General features: G+C 39.4%; 1 protein-coding gene across 7 annotated transcripts in view; it reads right to left on the bottom strand.

Annotated features, from left to right (window-relative positions):
• Positions 1-22,799, bottom strand: part of ZNF521 (zinc finger protein 521) — a 230,234-nt gene that overhangs the window by 138,788 nt on the left and 68,647 nt on the right. The window lies entirely within an intron of this gene.

Raw genomic sequence — 22,799 nt, forward strand, 5'->3', positions numbered from 1 at the left:
TTACTAGATTATCAACCTCTTGCTTATCCACAGGAAACAGATGAGGATTCGTTCCTTTCCTGCATCTAGAAACTGATGACAACGCCATCTCACTATCAATGCCAGATGGCAACCATCTAACTCTGAGAAAACAACCAAACACCATTGCTGGATGCCTGCCCATTGACACAATGCTTTTCAGGATAACTTGGAAACTGCATGGGTTTTTATCCTCTTGTTTACATCTTGGAGAAGAGAGTTTCACAAATTAAACACACCTTTTGCACATACACACACACGCTATACATCTGTAATTACCTACATACAAATCTGCACTACTGGTATGTATTCAAATAACAAAATCAACCCCTGACCTGAGTGCCATGTTTTTGAATCAAAAACAATGCTGTTTGTTTATCAAAAAGAAGGAAATATAAAAATCCTCCCTTCCAGCAAAATTAGTGTTATCTGCTAAAATGCTTCCCAATGTGCAATGTTCCTCATTGTCATACATACTAAATAAAACCAGTCAGGTGAGTTTTTAAGATGGCACATTAATGACTGCGATATTCACAGGAGACTTTTAATGTAAATCTGTGTACTGCCCTTTCAAATTTCTGGATTTTACTCTAAAACTGGAAATTATCAAAACAGTGGAACAAGCATTTACAGAAAAATATGTTAACATTTTCTCCAGTTCTAAATTTTATATTAAATGCATCTTTCCAGCTAGGTCTTTTAAATGGGCAAACCTTTTGTTCTTTAAAAATCCAATATATTTCTGACATACACCCACTGATGGCAGATAAACAGGAATTTATGTCAAGCAACCGAGTGAAGAAAAATAGTCTGTGACTGCCTAGGCAACATATTTCGTAACCAAATTTAGTATTAAAATGTATATCCTATGGAGAAATGATATATTATTGTATAAATGTTTAGAGGACTATATAGTAAGTGTTATAAATAGTGTACCATCACTGACATAGCAGTAAATCACTTCCTTTTTGTGGCCACTGCCTGCCCGGTTTTACCTATTATACAACCATTCCCCCCGGCTCGTGGATCCCAGCAGCCTGTCGGGCTGGCAGCAGGGTCAGGATCAAGCGTGGAATGTGACCAATGGCAGCCCCTTTCCCCCACCCAATTCTTCTTGTTTGCCTGGGATTCTCTTCAGCCTTTTTACAAGGGTAAGGAAAGCTGAGGGGGAAGAATGTGACCACAGCACAGAGACAGTTCTTGCTTTCCAGCCGGCAAATGGAAATGTGTGCCGCTTTGTGGTTGCGTTTTTTTAATCAGAGCCCATACTAATTCTACAGAGCAATTCCCTTTGTGCAAAAGGGAGAAGAGCAAGCCACTTACAAGTCAGATTTGTGTCCTTTTAACTTGAGAAGTGAAAATCTTTCAATCTCTCAGAGCAACAGAAGAACAAGCAAGGCAGGGGGAATTCCCAAGGCGGAGGACAACAGGATTTTCCTGAGTACAAGCCTAACAATGTCACCAACACGCTTTTCCGACTCCCCCCCCACCCCCGGCATGGCAGGGCAAGAGACAGCCTGTGTGGAAGGGGTACTGGTGGCTAGCCACATGCTCTGGAAGGAGGAACCTTGGGCTGCCCTCACGCAAAGGGCTCCAAAGGCCAAGCCCATCAGCTTTCTGTGACCCACAGAAAAGCTTTTGAAACTGTCCCTCTGTAACGAGGAAAACGTTTCACTGTGGTGAGTTTTGCTGTGCAGACTCCAACCTGAACACTGGGAACATTGTGTGCAATGGACTAATGTGCCAGCTCAGCTCAGGGGCTGGGTAGGAATGGATCTGGGGACAGCAACCAGGGTAACTACAGGACTAAGAGTAATTATTGCCACAGCAGGACTTGAGGACCATTACTTACAGATGGTAACGCCTGTCCTGCCATTCCCCCACCGTTGCCCACAAGGATGCTGCCCCATAAAGTTAAGGTGCAACCACTAAGAGCATCTCTTTCAAGAATGGCAGCAAAGTGTGACTTGCTGCTCTACACTGAGGCTACTCCATGTGCACACACACACAAGGTGAGCAAGCCTTGGCCCTCAAAACTGTGATGGAGGAGCTGAACTTAAGGTCTCCTCAGAGAGCCAGATGCTTGGGATGCAGACTCCACTCCAGCTTTCCAGATCTCACTACAGAGCCAGCTCTGCACTGGGGGTAAAGTTTGACCTTCTGTCAGGGTAAAGGGCTTCAAACCCCTTTTCACCCATCACTCTCATAGAAAATGCAGTTTGCTGCTACTCTGCACATAGCTGCCTGTATATAAATCTACAGACACCTACACACTGAGCTATATGTCAACATTACAAATCTGATCTTTAATGTTATAACAAGCTGTTTTAAAATACTCTGGACCAAATTCAGATGCACACATACAAGTTCCCAGGAGTGGTACATATCTATCTGAGGGCAGAATGGGGCTCCAGGTACTTGACAGAGTGTTTATGGAGTTTTAAAATATATTTTCTGTATCGACCTTTTTTTTCCTTCAGCACTCACTAAGTGCTACTTACTGTAAATGCCTTTTTTGTGTTATGGCAAGTATTCTGAGTTTCAGTGTGATGCACTTAACATGTCCATGTAAATTTTTAATTTTTGGAACCAGTCACTTCACACTCGCTGACTCTAAGAAAGCTTTAGCACTCACAACCAAAAAACTTGACTGAAAATCAGCTACAAGGCCTAAAAGTCTATTTAAAGATGCAAATGTGTGTGAATAGTTAGTGCAGATGTTTTTCTACACCAACTGTACTTGCTGAGTTTCACCATTTCCATAAAGCACATTAAAACAAGTGTGTGAACACTCTGAGATGAAAGTACCAAGCACTCCTGAGACTTCCAGTGGAAAGTAGAGCTGCCTGACTTTTCTCCAAGCAGACAGGAATGCCCATGATTCAGCAGCCTGAGTAAATAAAAGAGGTCCTTATTTCCTAATTCTGCTGGCTGGCCACACTGCAGCAGTCTCTGTGCTGCTGCCAAAGGGAATGCAAAACTGGAACTACACCCAGCAGCTGAAGGACTGTCTTTGTTAGCCAGCCAGGCCTTCCTGACCATCTTCTGGCAACAAAACTATCGTATCCTGCAAGGAAAACCTCCATCTCAGGCTTGATAATTCTCTAGCCTGTCTAATAGGACAAAACAACAAATTTTGCCTGATCTGTGTTGGAGGAGGACAGCTGGAAACTCAGTTAGCAGCAGAGTAACACCTGTTCAGTAGTATTGATGGGCAAAGTGCTCACCAACAGAAAAGTGAAGCAATACCAGGAGGAGTTATCCCATGCAAGGGGGGAGGAAGGGGGAAGCACAAGAGCACAAAAGCACCTCTGTGGAGTCAGCAGCCAGCCACTCATGTGCCAACCCCAGCAGACGTGAGGTCTTAAAAGTGATCTTTTCCCTCATGCTGCTGGCTGAATTAACAGGACTGCTTCAGAAAGATGTTACTTAGTCACCAGGAAGGTCTATGACATACACATGCTTTTGCTGGAGTAGACTTCAGGGCACTTGTTTTATCATGGCTTATTTTTCTGTATGATTTAAACATGTTTTTGCTGCCACTAGACAAATGGCCACATTCCTAAAGCAAATGTCAGCTAACCTTTATGTGCCATAATACATAGGGGCCCTCTGACAGAACAGAGTTTACACATATGATCAAATTAATATTTTCAATATCCTGTAAGCAGCAGTTTTCCCTTTTCCCCATTTTGTTGCTCAAGTAACGGGCACAGACAAGCTGGAATGCTTTGCCTCAGGTTACAAATGTAATCTGTGTGAAGGAGGAAACAGAACCTGCATCTCCCCAGTCTAAGCCATTCCTGCAAAAATAATTCTTTCTCCCCTGAAACACAGAGCTGGCAAAATGCTTAAACTGCTGGATTTGACCAAGGAGAAAGCCCAGCAGCTGAGATGGACAAACACCCCCAGCTCTGGGTCCTGCTCATATGGTCTCGCTACTTTTCTCCCATAACAATAATGACAGACTGGTGACACAGCTATTCCCCAGGAATCCACCCAAAGTACTAAACAGCAAGGTTACTTTAACAGGTAAAAAAAAAATAAGTTACATAGGATGATAACAGATACTAAAAATGAAAAATCAAGTACACCAGGCAGCAGCACATAAACCTGTGTACTCTATACTGCCACAGGCACATGGATTGTGAATGCACATGTATGCATTTATGCATTGGGTTGTTATGTAGCTACTATTTGTTGTCCTACCACCAGTCAAAGACCTGTTCATATGCAAGTGCAGAGACTTATATGTGCTTACACACAGGTATTGAAAAGGATGGAAAACTCATGCAAATGTACAGCACTGCTAATTTACCAGACAGCATGCCACAAAGTAGAACATGATTTGTAAGAAAGGAAGGACTAAATAGCAGGTAGGTAGGTCAGTTAACTGGATGTATGATAAGGCTCCACAGTTTTAAATCCTTGCATTTTTGTGCAGGTAATTGAGTGGAGTGGTTATTATATATCATATAGTTTAGTTGTAATGGCCATTTCAGGTTTTAGTGCTGGCCACATTTTATATTATTACCACCACTAATTGTCTGCAGGGCTACCCTGAAAATGAGATAAGGAATCTTAGGGGAATATGCAGGTGTGAATAAATAGCGAATGACGAGGTTAGATATTGCTGAAATAAAACAATATTGTGCTGTGTGCTGAATAGATCTAAATAACTAGAAGATCAAAGGACAGTGTTTAAGGATTAACATGGCTTCAGTGATGGCCTAACATACATGTCACTGAAAGAAGCTACAGTTTTGAAGTTTTTAATAAAAGTAGAAGGTAGGATTGGTCTTTAATTAATTTTAAATAAAATATACATTATTACATAACATTCTCTGTTTACTTTCAATAGAAATGTACACAGCTTTGGAAAAGCTGAAACTTTAATATAATCATCACATTTTTTTCACACCAGTGACCCCACATTAAACTCACTCATTTGTCTCATAACTTATTAAATGGCTTGAAAACTAATACTCTGTAATGGGCATTCAGAAGAGAAATGTGAACTTTAAAAATTATTTATAATTTACAGATGTTTTTTAAAATCTATCAATATTTCAAAACTGCTTTGGGAGCACCAATTAAATACATTAACAGTTAGATTACTGGGGGAGAAACATACAGGGGTTTCTGACCAAAAGAACTGAGACAGCTGGTAGGGAGGTTTCCCCATTTTAAATTTCATAACCAGAGGAAAGGCAGCTCCTAGAAACAACAAATAAGTCACTTTAATACCTCATAGGAAAAACCTGCTTGCTTTTATAAAATGCCTTTAATGCCTACATAAGTAGTTAACATTCCTGTATTGCTCTCCTAAGGTAACCTAAGGCTCCAGCTCCATTATGTCTTCTTCAGAAGACATATTACCATTACATATGTAAAGAGGAGCATAAATGTTTTCCTTGATTGTTGCTTAAAGTTCATTTGAACAGACGGAGCCCAATGAATTCCATCTTCTGCAGCCAAATTAAAGAAAATGTAAGCAGTTCATATTCTGCTCCACCTTTCAAATCACACACAAAACTCAATTTGCAACTAGAAGAAAACAGAGCTACCCTTCTGCTTGTTTGAGGAAACTGGCATTTTGTGCCTCTATAGGCAAAGAGAAAGCATAAGTAATTTTCCACACTCCTGTACATATAACTAATGACAGTCACCATCCTCACAGCTTATTATACTGCTTTACATAATTGGGAATCTCATGTCACACAATTAATTTACAGGGGTTGTTTAGTTGTGACTGTACAAGCACTAAGTGATTCAAATTAGCTCATTTGTCCACTGCTTAAATGTGACAAACACATTTACACTGTATTTCTTCCCCTGTTAAGTTGCTGTTTCTTTTAGTCTTTGTTTTTGTTTGTTTGTACAGTATGAGTCAGAGACCACCAGGCTTGTTCCATCTGAAACTAGGATCAGAAAAAAAAACCACCCTGAGAATAATTGCATTTAAAATCAAGATAATGGCAGAGCAAAAGCCCATTCAGATACTCCAGCAAACTTGCACATAATAATGATCTCCTAAGAACCTGTATATTAACAACCTCATGTACTAAAAGTAGTGATTCAGTCAATTGGGTTTTTGCTAGAGAATAATTATTATAATTTGTTGTGCCGATAACAGTATTTGTACTGCTTATTAAGAACAGCAAATGACTAAGGGATAACAGTTCAGGGTTCTTCACTGGACCCCAGTATTTCCCTCTGCCTTCTGTTTTCACTGGGTTGTGCTCTCCCTCAGGCAACAACATGAATAGGACCAAAAGCCCTCTCCCTCCAATCTTCCCCCACGCTGCAGCTCCTTTTGAAAGCCTTAGAGACAGCAGTCCCTGTAATGCAGTCCCAGTCAAACTTTCAAAATAAATAAGTATTAAAACGAGCTGACAGTTTCTTTCTTTCCTGGGTCACAACATAAGGAGTGTGCCTTAAGTCAGAGAAATGCCATTATTTCTCTTTCCCTCCCAAAATCAAATGGTCCAGAAGATCAGGCCCAAAGAGCTGAAGGAGACCCCGCTTCACAGCTGCCCTTTAAGTCCCCATTCCCACACAGCTGCAGGACCCTGCAGGGAGAAGGGCAGGCTGTCAAAAAAGTCCCTAGCTGGAGGCTCAGACAAAAGATGGAGCCTCTGGGTGGGATTTGCAAGCATAATCCCCTGAGATGACAAGCATCACCTTGGGTCCTGATTTGAGTATCTCCCTTCTTTCAGTTCATCTAGAGTTTAATCATGAAAGTCCCCCATTTTTTATCACTTATGCCTGTCTGTCCCACTTGTGCCTGCATTTCAACCACCCCAATTCTTTGCCTCATTGCCTTTAGATCAGAACAGCAACAGCAAGACAGTTAGGAGGGGGCTAAACTAGGACAGAGAAAGGAAGGAAGGCAGTGTGTGGAGAAGCAAAAGCAAGAAATACAGGGTAGAGAGAAAGGAGGGAGTCAATAATTGCATCTGAAAGAAACCCAGGCAAAGATATCTAAAAATCCTTTCAAGGAAATGGAAAGTAAAAGAAAATTAAGATCAAGCGAAAGCAGTGTAGGCAGTTAACGCTTTCAAAAACACATCAGTGTTATTTTACAGTGTGCTAGAATTAAATACGGTAAATAAACACAGAACTGCTTATTTCTTAGAATGACAGAAATGTGGTGGAGGTCTTATTTACACAGGTGAAAACTCCTGGACCTAGATCTGCAAAGGGACCTAGGTGTCTCCAGGAGCCCAAGAAGCAAAGAAGGCAGGATTCATGGGGCCCTGGGGGGGAACCAGGAAAAGGTCTGCAGCCTCACAGCTTGGGCACTCAGCTGGGAAAGGGGAGTACTGGGCTCTTTACACATTAAAGAGGCACTAGATAAAAACACACTTAAGCATGAGTTCCAGACGGCAAGAACCCCTGGACTAAATGAGCATACTTCTCCACAGGGTGACAAGTTCTTTCTCAAATGTGCTCCTACCAGTTCTGTGAATAGGATACTCTTTCCTTCAGCCCAGCTTACAGGAGAAAGGACCTTGGGACACCTTAAGACCCTCTGCTCAGAGGCAGGAAATGAGGCTTTGAATCCCCTCAGGATATTCAGAGAACTGAATCAAGGCCTCATGCCATGTAATACTTTACCTACTTGGTCCCTAGGCAGGGAAGACAGGAACACAGCATTTTTTGCTGAAAGTGCCCAAAACTTTGACTGGGTATACTAAGGTATGATGCTCTCCATGCAGCAGACTGATCAAAGGCAGCAGGTGCCCAGATGCTCACACTAGGATGTTTTGCACAAACTACCAAACCACTGTAACCCGAGAAATTTTCATGAAAAGAAGAGGTGCCTACCAAAGTGGGCTAAATTCAGGAAGGTAAGCATTAGATAACCAATTCTATTTAGCTTATAGTCCGTCAATATCCCATTTTAGGGTCTCTTGCTTTAGATCTGACTGTTAGTGCAGATGTGCTGCACAGCTGTTAAAAAAGATGTCCTGGGGCAAAGGTAACCTTGCTTATATTAACAAGATGGCAGACAAATGCTTACACCAACTCTAATGCAGCATAGTTGCACTGGGGGCAACATGTTTTGGGAACCTTTTTGGTGCAGTCAAAATGCTGTGTAAGACAGTCCTTTCTTCCTGACTCTCATTTTCCCCAGGTTTGCTTAAATGGGAAAACATGTGGATGTCTATGCCATGGGACAGGCACAGGTGGGCAGGTGTGCATGGCTTCCAATAATATCCAGGTGGTCTAGCCTGTAAGGGAAACCTAACAAATTTCCCAGTCCACAGTGCTCAGAAGACCAAACTGTGTTATGAAGATGTCATGTGTAAACTGTCACACCTACTGTCTGCTTATGTTGCAGAATATCAGTCCCTCTATGTGGAATTTTGCATGGTAAAAGTTGCATTTGAAGTATGTATATGCTTCACTCAATCCTTTCATGTTAATACAGATTTATTTGAGTGATTAAATTATAAAAATGAGAAGGTGTAATTTTTTGTAAAAGGCAGAATTTTCCTTCTCTTCTGTATAATTTCCATTCACCAAAGCCTGCTGAAATGCATGATGAAGTGTCTGAAGTAGAGGCCTCTCCAAAAATAAAGAGATCTCCACTTTGTTAAAGCCCATATCTTAAACAACCCTTTGTAGCTTCCTCAGTGTAGAATGGAAGCCTGGTGTGAAATACAGTAAATTAAGCCTTTTGCTGTCAGGGCTGGAAATAAGGGCAGAGCATAATAGCGGCTGGATTTGAAATTATTCTTTTTTTTTTTTTTATTGGCTTCATTTACATCCTGTCTAAGGTCTTCTGAGCAGCTCAAGGTGTCTTATCTCTGGCTACCAGGGGGTATTTTGCAGTCAAAGCAGTTAACGTACTTTCCTCTCTCTCTCTCTTTTTTAAGGCCATCTTATCAGACAGATCTCTTCAGGCTGAGGAGAACCTATACTTATCAGTCTGCACACTCTATTGACAGCTCAGTGCTTCGAGGGACAAATGAAAGCTTAGGGTAGAGAAAGATCAGTTAACCTGTTCCACTCTCAGTTTAGACTAATCTTTGGTTTGTCTAACTCCAGGAAGCACTGTACATCTTTTCTGTGTTTACTTGGACAACAGAGGCGCACAATCGCACCACCGCTCGCCAGAGCGGGAGCGCAGGTACAGCCACGGCGCTAATCCCCAGGGCAGCCTGCCTGTTGGCTCGTGAATGTGAGCAGCGCTCTGCTGACCTCCAGCAACCCCTTCTCCAGGTGACCTCGGGGGCAGCAGGCTGTTGTGGGAGCACCTGAGAGCTGCTAGGATTGCCCAGTGAAGCAAAAACTGAGGGCTGCACAGACTCACCATTTGTGAGCAATGGGAAGTGTGCACTCTTCAGGAAAGGAAACTAATCCCACATATAGTCAAAATGTAAGCAATGAGGATGAAAGTAAACCTGAAGAGAATCCTGCAAACCTGCTTTTGGATAAGAAGATAAGGTGAAGAGCAATTTATTTAGACCACTCCTTCTTATCCTACCAGGGAAAATTTTACAGCACGATGTGATTGGCAACTAAAAGCAGCCAGCCCTACTAACTGGTGTCTCTAAAAAATATCCAAGCCAGCTTTCTCCCTTAACAAATAAAAAAGCAACATTCCTCTTGTCCTTTCTTTTCACAGATCACAAGAAATGAGCCAGCTTAAAAGCTGCTGCTACCGAAAAATCATTCACCATAATTTCAGGTGAAAAAAATAATTCGACCAGCCTTGTGCTGGTCCTGCTTCATACATTTTTATGTTTATTTTTTTCTTCCCCTTTTGTGTCCAAACATTTCATGAGCACTTTTTATTAGTGATAACCCTAGACTTTCCCTGCAGAGAAGGTTCACTATTAATTGTCCATTATCTTGGTGAGTCAGCACAAAGGAGAGGGGAAGAAATTCTCATCCAAATGGTTTCACCTCCCTCTCTTGAGAGTGATGCCCTTGTCAGGGCATTAAAGACATGAAAACCTGCCACTTATCAGAATTGTGTTTGAATCGAACTACTGTCCTTGAAAACAGTAGACACCAGATACCATCAAAATAAGGCACATTGGCAGATCCTGTTCCACTGTGACTTAGGCAACCTTTATCCAGCTTACATATGCACTTCCAACTGCATATGACCAGTAATGTTACAGACATAGTTTCAAGAAGGGCATGTTCTTTTCCATTTTATAAAACAATAAGCATAATAAAAATAGCAACTGCCATAATGAAGAAAAGTTGGCTAGCATCTATGTTAAGTCTCTAGATACCATATTAAAAAGTGGGGAAGTAGTATGTACAGATTTTTTGGGAGTAGAAGGAAGAAGACACAGATGACATGTTTTGTGAAACAGTTTGGAAGACTTCAACAGTTTAAATAAGCCTGAGGACACATTTGAATGTAAACTCGTTGCTGAACCAAATCGTAAATTTTTAAATTATATGACATCACCAGTTCTTAACAAAGCATAATTCAAACCTATTGAAATGCTGAATTTACTTGCTAGAATGAAACATTTAAAATAGGTCTTTAGTGTGTCTATTAACCTGATCAGAAATGGGGGGAAAAGAAAAAAACAGCAATCAGTGATTGTCCGTGCTGTTCACAATTCAAATTCACAAAGAGAAAAAAAAAATTTAAAAGTTACGCTTTGCTTTTAACAAGTAAACAAGTGTACAAATTAATTCAGAGAGCTGTAATTTTGAAAATTTTCTATGTTTAATGTGCACTGCAGTTAAACTACTTTTTCTGTACAAATTAATTTACTGCATCAGTGATCGATGTTTATGTTTAGGCAATTTTATTTCTCAGTATGGTAAAATTAGACCTAATAGTTGCAACCTGTTATGTCCAATCTGTCACTGAAATTCAAATTGCCCTTTTTCCTATTATTCAAGGAGTAATTTGGAGGAATTAAAGCCATCTAAAACCAGAAGACAAACAATTCTCTGTAAGGACTCAATAGCCTGTGTCATCAACCTGCTCTGGAAAGCAGTGGCCTTTCCGCAACAGAACCACTGCTTCCATTTCCTCTGGTCCAGAACATTTGCAGCCCAAAGTGCCACAGAAGGCACAAGTGTCTGAAGACAGCAGAGGATTGTGTGACTCGTTGAAGGAAATGTAAGGAAAATACACATTTTGAAGTAGTTGAAGTAGCATTAACAGCCAAGATCCTTCTCCCCATTTTATAATTGTTGATGTTCAGACATTTTTAATCAGTCATCCATCTACAGAAAATAGATTTTGTTCTTCATCTGGGACAAGTTAGTTATTGCCATCTTGTTCTTGTCAGCAAAGCACTCAGCTCCCACCAACAACCATTATTTATTACTTCCAGTGCTGAAATATACGTGTCAAACTTTGTTTACTACCCTTTGCCTTATTTTTCCTTGCTTCAAGAGAGATGGCTGTGCTATATACACCAGATTATTCTCTTGAATTCCCTGAGGCTCCTTGAAAAGACTCTTACATATCTCCCAATGTATCTTACATGTTTTGATCACATTCAAATTTCTGGATGGGTTGTTGTATGCTGTTTCTGTACTCATTTACATGTTCTATTCTTAAAAGCCTAACAACCATCCTCCTCACAATTAAGAAACAAATGCTTACTTTCCCCTCTCACACATCTTTTTTTATCTTTAGTTTTATTTTTCTCTCTGTGTTTGTGTTTGGGAAGGAGACTCAGTTTTCACACATACACAGAAGGAATACTTTACTTTCTGAGTACCAAAGTGCATCAAAGTTTTTGGTCTTGTTGGTGGTAGATCGAATGGAAACAGTAAGATGAGAGATAAAGTTGATTTTGTGGAGAGTTTGCATCTTTTCCAGTCATCTTACTCTTTCATAAATTTTAAAATTCCAAGTAGGCTCATTTCTTAGCAACATTGCTCAGTTCAGCAAGCTGATTAATAATTTTGCTACTAGGCTGTACTGATTAATGTGGATTAGTCAAGTGATTAATAATTGTAATGTTTTGCAGGACCAAGCTGCCCTAAACGACTTGGGCTTTGATAGTATTTTATAAGTGGAACTTCCTTAGATGGATGATATGTAACTTCCTGGATTCCCAAAGCTCAGCAAAGTGGCATGACCTTACCCCTGGGTTCACTCCTCTGTTTTAGTGCCCATAAACCATTTTCAGATGACAATATTTGAACTAAGACCCTTGCTTTTTGTACAGCATTTGGCTGCTATTTCCTCTTCCTCCTGGTTGTTTGTTTCATTCCCCTGGTTGATGTTATCAGACTTATCTCAATGTGAGGTAAAACACTTCTTTTTGCTGAGTCCTATGCAGTTTCTAAAACAAAGACCTGAACTTCTGCTGATCCCGTGGCAGCCCGCATAACATAAATAAAAACATCGTGTACATGGGCTGGGCTATGTATATAACAGTTAAATCATTTGTCCAGGATGGAAAACAGACACTTTAATTCTAGTGCTTAAACTTGAAGCACAGACCATTGTGTTCCACGATTACATTTACATGCTTCCTCCTGAAGTGGCCAATGAACCAAATCACTATTTATCATCTATTGTACAAGATTTCCTGACTCTGCTTGTGTTTAGACTCCTGTTTTGCTGATACTGGACTTCACAGTATCGTCAGCCTCCACAGGAGCATATAAAAGCACAAACTATTCCTAAGACTGAATAGCAGGCTCTGTGTTAGGTAATGCATTGGCCGGTAGGCTGCACTTTCTTGCTAATTACAGTAGAAGTTTTCTCTTAAAGAAAACATGGCATAGCAAATGGCATAGAATCAGCTTGCTTTCTAATTGGAGCTTTCTCTCTAATTCTCTCAGTACTAAGTTTCCCCATAAACACATTCTTCTATATTTGGATACTGGATTTAACCCTCATACAAAATAAGACTTGACACAATGATATATTTATTTGATCTTTTCTAAAGCACCAATTGCAAGCCAAGTAGCATAAAGAGCCAAATGCAAAACAGTAAAAGTAGAAAGCAAAATCTAATAGCATGTTACAATATGCTATACACACAGAATTCAAAAGGGACCTGCCAGCCCCAAAAGATTCAATTCCTGACTAGTTAGAGGAAAGAGAAAAACAAAAGGGTAGCAGATGCAAAAACAAAGGTAGGGAGCCCATAAAACAGTCATGGATAGGCCAACTGAAATAAACAGGGCTTGCAGCTTGCCTTAAAGGCAGCCAGCAAGGGGCTCTGGCAGGGAGGTCCACAACGGAGGACAAGAAAGCCTTGCCTTCGGCCTGTGTCTGACTCAGCCCAGGGAGAGAAAGCCATGTCCAACCGCGAGCAACTGCCAGACAGGGACATGGAGCGCACGGCTGCTGCCCAAGAACCAGGCATTAACATCTGAACAGCTACATAGACAGCCCTGTACTTTTTAATACAGCCACCCCAAAGAGGCTCCGGATCCATTTCAAGGGAAACAATTAGGAGCACATTACAGTAGTCTAGCCCAGATGATTGCAGTATGGTCTTTGTCCAAGATAAATAAGCAAACTGTTCAAATAAGCTGGAAATTCATCATGAGGACGTAGAACCAGGGCCCTTCTTGCTGGAGAAGGAACCACACTGGTCAATAATACTCCCAACATGTATCTTGTACTAACCTGAAAATGTGTCTCTCTGCATCCCAAAACACCAGAACACTTCCTGCTTCTTTATTTCAAGCCCATTAAGAAGGCAGCCTCAAGGCATATGGTCTGAGTGTTTCCCCCCCATTTTCCACAGCCTTGTGGACATTGTGCTACCACCAGTTTCACTCTTCTGAAGCATGTCTACTGGAGGCATACGTTACGTGCCTGCAAATATACTGCAGACCTCCTGTAAGCAAGAACAGCCCAGAGCAGACCAAATGAAAATATCACATATTGCGATGTCTCCAGCCAGCTAATGGAACTGCAACCTCTAACTCCCCTGATAACTCATATCCCACATAAAGACAGGGAAAAAAAAACAGAGAGAAGGAAGACTGCCTTGTGAAAAAAGGCAAATACTCATCTTGGAATACGGTATTACCCATTTGGTCCAATCATTTAATTGCTCTTGGCCAGATGCCAGTTTTGGGTCAGCTCCTTGGATACCTGACAGGGTCTGTAGTCATGGGACGGGAGCCCTTACCCACAACATGGACACAGTGGCAGCTTGAGGAGAGAAGAGCTGGGGAGTGAAGGGTACACTAAGAGCATCCTGACCATCCGGAGGAGCCAGTAACAGCTGTTCCTGCCGAGCTGCAGTCCCAACACAGGGTCACTTCAAAAAATTGGTAATCTGGGAAGAATCATGCTGTGGACTGGATCTGGCTTGCAGGACATTATTTGGACTACTCTGTATCAACTCCAAAGCAAAAGCTCTTCTCTGGCTTTTATTGTGGCAGGAAAAAACGCCTGTTTTGTGGCTTTTTATCTCATGGGCATAATCCCAATCAAAACAATCTGAAATGCAATCAAGACAATTAGTTTTTTTATTCCTTCTGATCCTAACATGACTGCAAAGGAGACCGATAACCTTCCGGTCTGATCTTCATCTTCCTGGCAAAAAGAAATATGAACAACATCAGACAATTGCTGACTTTGTACCAATGTGCAGGCAGCCTATACTAACCAGGCAGCCTGTAACAGGAAACATTTCCAGGAATTTTACATGTGTTTTTATTATGGCAGGATCTGTTTTCTTCATTTCATTCAGCCTTGAGCTGGGATTTTAGAATGCACTGGTACAACATTCTCTCTGCTGCTTAGAGGGTGGGATGGCTGAAGAAAGGCTTCATTCTCCCCAATTTTTCTACATAACTACTTGGCTTTTGTTCCTTGGCTCTAAGTCTGCTACTTTAGCCCAGGTTTATCATCCCCACATTGGACCATTTTATTTCCACAGAAAACTTCTAGATTTCTGTTGTTTTTTGATACAAGTTACTGGCTCTGAAATATTCTAATTTGCTGACTTTCTTCACAAACGAAAAACTGCATTCCTCTGAAGAGGCAGTGTGTATCACCTCAGAATCTCTTATGGAGGTAAAGAGAATAAGTGACCCTGACTTAGCTTTATCATGAGCTCCTATTCATTTTGCATGAAGATTATAACCCTAAGTGACTATTTTCATAAGCTCAACTACATTCATCCCTTTCCCCATGCATTTAATTGCAAAAAAGCTAATATTCTCTGTGTTGCAGGCATGATGTACTGAACACACTGAGGAAACTTCTAGCAAGATATTTATATCAAGGAAATATTAGCAAATGCATCCAATAGATACAGAGGAGGATTAACAGAAAAATAACTGGCCAACCTTTTGAACACTAGGCTGTTTAATTTAACTTACATTAACAAATACACTAAAATCCAAAGTCTCAAAGAATAAAATCCTGGCCCTGCTGAAGCCAATGGAATTTTTACTATTAACTTTTAATGGGACAAGCATTTTAGCTTTGGTCTGGATCTGGTTAGAAGTAGGGTTTAAGAAAATCAGACTTATTGCCTGGGAGTCTAGTGGTAATATTCAAAACGAATGAGCTATATTACTTGGGTTCATGAGGAAAATACAAAGTGAAAATTATGGTAACTTTTCAAGGTTTATTAACTCAAGTCCCATAGCCTCGAGTGGATATTTCCATCTGCCCCATTTATATGCTACCATGACAGTTCTTGCTCTTCAGTAAGTTACATTAATAAAAGCCTTTGTAGGATTTCTTTAACTTCCCACAGACAAGTACTTTCAGCAAAATCACACTGTGATTTCATTTTAAAACAATTATCTCTAAACCATTTTTTAACCAATACAAATACTTTAACTTGGATATAAAAAATGCATTTAGAAGTGACTATATGGAAAGCTAACATATATATAAAAATAATGTGTACATGTAATTTTGTACATCCATAAAAATAAATAAAGGTATATCCAAAAAGAAAGCTTTTCCTTCCTCCACAAAGACTCTAAGATGTACATTACATCTTTAACTAATTCCTGATAAAAAATAAACAAACTCATATTTCTTAAGCCACTCTTCCAGAAAAGCCCTAAAGGTTAACTGAGCCACAGCTCGTGTTCCAAACGTGTGTGCTCCTCCCAGGGAGCGCTCTGCTCCTGGCTCTGTCCCTGCTAGCCTGGCTGGAGGTACCTCACAGGCTACCACTGCAGCACGACCCTCAGCTGGCCCAGCAGGATGATAAAGGAAATACAGATGTGAAAACAATGTTTTTGATGACACTGATGTCCAAATTTTGCCTCTCCCATGGTTCAGCTAAAATGAGATGCACCATGGTTCATTACATAGTAGAACACCAAGTCTCAGTGCATTCAGGTGTAGATATCTCCTACACCTTAACTCCTTAAGTTGCATTTAATGGCCTTGTCACAGGCACCAGAAGTACTTGCACATGGTCTGTAAAGAGCTGCTTGATCATGTAGCATGGCTCCCCACTTCCAGATGTAACTGCCTTGAAGGCTAACCAGCATGCATTTTTTTGCTAATCCTACATTTCCTTATTAAGAGTTGCTACAAACATTTATGGAGTCATGAAAGGCAGATAGATGGCTTGCAAAAGGATCCGAATGATTCCTGTGTACTCTCCACTTTATGAAGTCCTGCTTTATAGCCAACTCTGGAAAACTTTCAGATGTGTCTCTAGTTCCTCTCATCTTTTCACCATTGCCTTACACTTTGACTAGGCTTGCAGTGCCAAGAGGATTAGATTGTTTTGGTCAAGTTTTCAACACTAAATATTGAAAATTTCCTGTATTCCTGTACTCCTAATCAAGAGTTATTTGGCAAGAACTACCTTGTCATTTTCTACTGCAAAAAGTGCTGATCTACCATCTGAGTCATATTATCAACAATTTTTTTTGGAGTGAGGTATTCAGTTGTTCAGAATTTGCCCTTTTATGGATTATTAACAATGCATGTGACTTCTTGAAATAAATACTTATGCTTTGTTTGTTCGCCCTCCCAATCAATTTCTACCTGAGAACCAATTTGTCTGAAACTCTGCTGAACACGGTTCTATTTTCTCTACCAAATTATAGACTTGCATAGTTAAGGGCACCATTATAAAAAAACCCAAAAACTAAACCAAAAACCCCTCAAAATCTTACTGGGTTTCACTGAGGCTCTCAATCATCACACTCATTGGATGTGTTAGGCAACAGTTTATTTTTCAGAGTTTTACACAGTTTTTGCCCTATTTACTTGTTGGATGTTTTTTCAAGCATTCTTAAATTTAAGATGCAAGATTGTTCCTATGAAAGTGTCTCTGACAGGCTTGCTGCTTTTCTATTGATGATTTTGCTCCCAGATTTTGGAGAGATGTAAGGTAACATCAAGAATTAGTCTACATCAGTCTTGTATCAGTGCAAATTCGATGTCAAATGTGTTACTTCTGTCAGATGTCAGTGTGAGACCTGTGAGATCAGATTAGGTATACAAAGATGACTTTCCATTTTATAGAGCTGTCTGAAAAGCTCCTAGTTCTTAAAGATGTGTAGTTCTTGTAAAAATGGTTGCTGAGCCCTTCAGATTAAAACATTTTATCAATATATATATATTTAACCACTGTAGTGATGATTATTTTCAACGGCAGTGGCAACGAGGAGTAGACGGCTTTGTATAGGTTTGGCTCTTCTCTCCCCATTTCCATTTACAACTGCCAAACTGCCCGCTCTGTTTCTTATGTAAAATTGCAGATGTCTTATTAATCAAGAGCCTAATACACTCCAGATGAATAAACAACTTCAGCACCGCAGCATGTACCTCACTTTTTAAACCCAGGATTTATTGGACTGGCCTGTTCCAAGATCTCTTAACTTTAAAAAGAGATGGTTTATTGTTCCTCCCTTCTACAGCCAGGGCCTAATAAATGCGTTGAAACTACGTCTTTGTCCCTTTGCAGCACAGTATTGAAAGAGATTTCCAACCCTACAGTGAAACATTATCCAAATCCTTTGAAACCATAAGTAGTTGCTCAAACTCAATCATCCAGAGACAGAAGACTTCATATGGAAGGGAGGGCCAGGGGATCCCTCAGCCAGGGGTGCCTGGGCTGCAGAGGTGGATGCTCACTGCACCCCACAGCCCATCGTACAGGACAGGGACTGAGCTGCTTCTCTCCAATGCCCATTAGCAAGGAGAATGTATATTTTCCAATATTTCCGTCCATTAGCAAGGAGAATGTATATTTTCCAATATTTCCCTCCCACCAAGAAAGAAACAAAGAGTTTAGGGCAACTCATGTAGTTGCGTATTAATTCACTGACATTGCCATTTCCCAGTATTTTGCTGCAGACTTAGCCTGCAACCCTGTTAATCAAAATTGGTTTAAATATTTCTATTTAAAATTAAAATCTTCCACAGACAAAACTGTTCTGTGTACTTTAATTTACATTCTCTAAATTGGAGAAAAACAGATCATTTCTTTGTAATCATGTAGAAACAGGAAAAGGAAATAATAATTAAGGTTTTAAAGCATATATTAACTCATGGATTGCTAATTTTTTAATTATTGTTTCCAAATATTGGCACCCTCCTTAGAACTTCCAGATTACTAATGTGCTTGCTAATACTGAACTGCTAAGGGTGGTTCTATTAATAAGATGTATGTATATAGAAAGCTGGAAAAAAAGTAAAGGTTATAATATTAGCATACCTTACTCATTTTTAATTAAAGAATTAAAAAGCCCAGTCTTTGGGGGGTTTGGGAAAATAGTGTAGCCAAATGAGACCAATTAACTTCATTAGCTTCTGCAAATACCTACTTTTTCCGGCACATTTCTGTTTTTCCATCTGCTTCACAACTACACATGTCTACAAATTAACATTTTATTTATGATTTAAGGTTCCAGTTCATAAAAAGTAGGCATTCATTGCACACATTTTCCTGTATTTATTGAAAAAATCACTAAATTGTACGTCTTTTACTCTTTGCTCTATTTTTTCCTCTGAATGAAATAAGCATACAGCTTGCAACTGCAAAACAACCCCAGACCAAATCAGGTTGAATGTTCAAAGTAGAAATACTGATACTACCATAGGAACTGCAAGAAAATATATTTTTAAATGAAAATTGAAAAAATTCAGGGTAAAGAATGTCATAAAAATGTCATTAAAATGTCCTATAGATACCTTTGAGTTACACAAACATTTTCTTGAACCAATTGTTATAGGTTAGGAGTCAGATAAGTCTTATCAAACACAGCATCAATTTTGTTCATCTTGCTCTTGACCATTCAGCATGCCGCACAGAATGAACCACCAAACTTCCTGCACCTTGCTCTTAGGAAGAGTTTTGCTATGGTTATTAATTTTAATACAAAAAGTAAATGGATTATTACGGTCATTTAGCAGTAAAGAAAATACATTTAGAGCTTTGATATCAACCACTAATTTATCTCAACTTCACCATCATTAAGCATTTTATTTATGCTTATTCAGCACTCTGAGTGTGAGCAGTTTTAATGGACAACAAAATCTTCTGTAATGAGTCATACTAATAAAATACTTCTAGAAAAAACTATATTTTTAAGAGTTGGATGAAGGGCGCTATTAGGATTGTTTTATATTCCAGAGAGGAATGGGCACACTCTGCTTCTGATTTTGCTTCTTGTGTAGAAAAGTCAGAAATCATGGTTCAGAAAAGCAGCGCAGCGCACAATACGAAGAACCAAAAAATGAGAAGAAAATACTAAAGGCACATTTTAAATTTAAAGCATAATTTCCTAATGTTACTCATGAACTGGCCATTTAGTTTTCTTGTTTCTTGTACAAAAGCATTAAAGTTACTAAACTGCAATCTTCTAGGTGAGGTGAAGCCAGGGAAATCACTTCCTCTCTCAGTCAAAATACTGGGAAAGTACTTGTTAGGGAGGGCTTTACTGCTTGAGACATGTAATTTACTGGTCTTTACAATTACTTGAATCTGACTGAGGAAGTCACTCTATGTATTGGCTCAGAGTGCACCATTTTGCTGTCCATACGTTGTTCTGTAACACATAAAGTTCAAGGCAATAGCAGAGAAGGCTACCTCATGACCATGAAGCTCACGAGAAGTGTTCTCTCCACACAAATTAATAAATGCATTTACTTCCCTACACTGTGACTTTTCTCATCCATGTCATCGTCACTGCACTACATCTACATCTGTCATCTCAAAGATCAACCTCCAGAATTTAATGCAAACCCACACTTCTCACTAAACTTTGAATTAGGAAGACGACTGCAACCTTCCTCTTCAGCAAGGAGAGACAAGGAGTGCCCAAATCCCTTTGTGTGCCCTTATTTTTATTCCTTTCAATGTTCAGAAACTGAACTATGTGGGAGTCGGTCTCATGGTTTTAAGGATCATGTTTCCTCCTTCCCAGATGCAGAAGAGACAAAGCAAAACCACTCAATAACAGGCTAAATCAGAAGTCAATCCTCTTCATTTAGGATGCTGGAAACCCTTGCATTTAACTAACTCAAACATAACTCTGTGACTCTGGAAGAAGGACTAGCCATCAGAACTTGTATCCAGCATAACTACCAGGACATGTGAGCAAATTGAGAGAATAAACTATATGAAGTGAAGCTGCTTGGAAGAGACAATTTAGGCATTGCAGAATACCTAGAAAAAATTATTATGCTTGTACTTTGTGACCAAAGCATAGAAGTTCCATTATTGTCCTCCAAAAGATTTTATAAATTTTGTTAAACAAAGGAACAAATACATACCATTCACCCATTGCTACACATGGGGTGCCCAGATGGGTACCTCTGTTAATACCCTCCTACTCAAAATCAGTACATAAATGTGTTTAGTCATGCAATGGCCAGCCAGTTGGCTTACTTCTTAACATTTCAACTTTGCATTAGGTTATTAAAATTCAAGATGAAAATACTGCAAGTAATAAATACTGCAAGTAATAAATATTTATACAGGCTATCTGAAGATATAAAACTGATTTTAAGTAATGGTGTTGATAAAAAAGCAGCATGAAATCTGTGTTTATGACATTCTATGTACAGGACAATGCATTTATTCCTTGTCTGATTTGTGCATATTCTATAAAGTAAGAAAAGATGAATACAGAAAAGAGACAAAGGCTGGGGAGGAGAGCTGGGTGATAAGAGAAATTCTAGAAGTTATTGGAAAGCAGATGTAAGCACACTGGTAAATATATTTTTTTCCCACAGACAGATTTCACAGTTGGGATTTAGATGATTTTCTACTCAATTTTTTGCCCATCAGCAAGAAGATGGTGGTATGATAGAAATGTCAAACCAGACTTCTCTCAAATGGATCCATTCCACCTACACTTTAATGCCAATTCTCTCCTCATGCCTCTATATTTCCCATTTCTGCCTCGAAGAAAATTTGCACTGCTTTTTCCAAATTGGCCTTTTGAATGGAAAGGAATTAAGAAAATTAAGAGCTACAATAGTAAAAGGCAAAATACACAATGTAAACATTCATTTGCCCCTGGAATATTTGGGAAAGGATATAAAACATATGCAAATCAAGGTATATTAATAAGCACCTTCATTTAACATAGCTGTTCATGGAAGCCCCTTCAATCCATGCACTCTTGATACCCATCTTTCTTCTCACGCCCTCCTGAATGATGAAGTGAATACTATGTAATAAAATCCCCATGGGAGCCCAGAATACGTGCTTTTCTCCTCCACTCCCCCAATTTTAAGTTATATACACTTTTCAATCCATTTTTCCCTAGCTTTTCAGCTCTGTGATTACAAACCTTCATCTTACAGCTCTGTCATATTCTTCCTGCTAACTCCCATCCCCCACGCTGCCTTTTTTTCCCCAAGTACCCCCAAAGGTATATAATGGAACGGTAGCACACATTAAAAAGTGGCTAAAAGAACTGTATTAGCACAATGAAAACTCCACATAAATGTTATGCAAATTTGTTATGAATCAAACCTGCAGTGCAAATTTACTACTTTGCTGAATGATTATAAAATAGCGATTTGTCTTGTATACATTTTTAATGTATTCCAAACCATTTCTATTAGACTGTCTGTTTCTGTTAGTCAGATCATTCCAATTTTTAAGTGCAAAGTAAATATAAAGTGCTACATTTTTAATAATATGCAGTCACACCACATACTTTTCTTGCTTTCTACCTCCACTGTGGTCCAGGAACACATAATAGCTGTTTTTTCCCTAGTTTATCTAATCATTATACTAAATGTGAACCCGTTTGCTATTACTTTAACATTTTGCAATTATCATTGCAAGAGCTACTTTCAGTGTTCTAGGAACAATTGTGAATCTTAGAAGCTAATGGCATACAGCTCTTCAAATTTAATGTTTTGTGTGTGCATACAAGAAGGAAAAAGAGAAAACGGGTTTTAATATCTTTGCTTAGTTGTATACAAAATTACATGCATCTGGAACACAAACATAAATGTATTAACTGTATACCTACTACTTAAATTCTATTTTCTGTTCAGCTCCTGCAATTGGTGATTTTTAAGTGGCAAGGTTAGTTCCATTGCAATTATTCTGCTTCTCTGTCCCTAAAAATAACCAACACACACCTGTGCACTGTACTTCTTATTGCTCACTGTGCATTTCCTTTGTCAAATAAGACAATGATGGAGGAATTATGAGCTGCATCCCTTACAACTCATGGTGGCCCCAGTAAGTGCCAAACTGGCCAAAACTGAGAAATAAGCTCTGCTCTTTCTTCATTAAAATAGTCTGAAGTTCCTTTTATTGTATAAAAAAAATGTAGTTGCATAAGCTCTTCTGAAATAAGCTTCTCAAAATACATACAACTATTGAACCCCACTGTTTCTCACCTTTTAA

This window comes from Zonotrichia leucophrys, chromosome 2 (assembly GCF_028769735.1).
Source record: "Zonotrichia leucophrys gambelii isolate GWCS_2022_RI chromosome 2, RI_Zleu_2.0, whole genome shotgun sequence".
NCBI lineage: Eukaryota > Metazoa > Chordata > Aves > Passeriformes > Passerellidae > Zonotrichia > Zonotrichia leucophrys.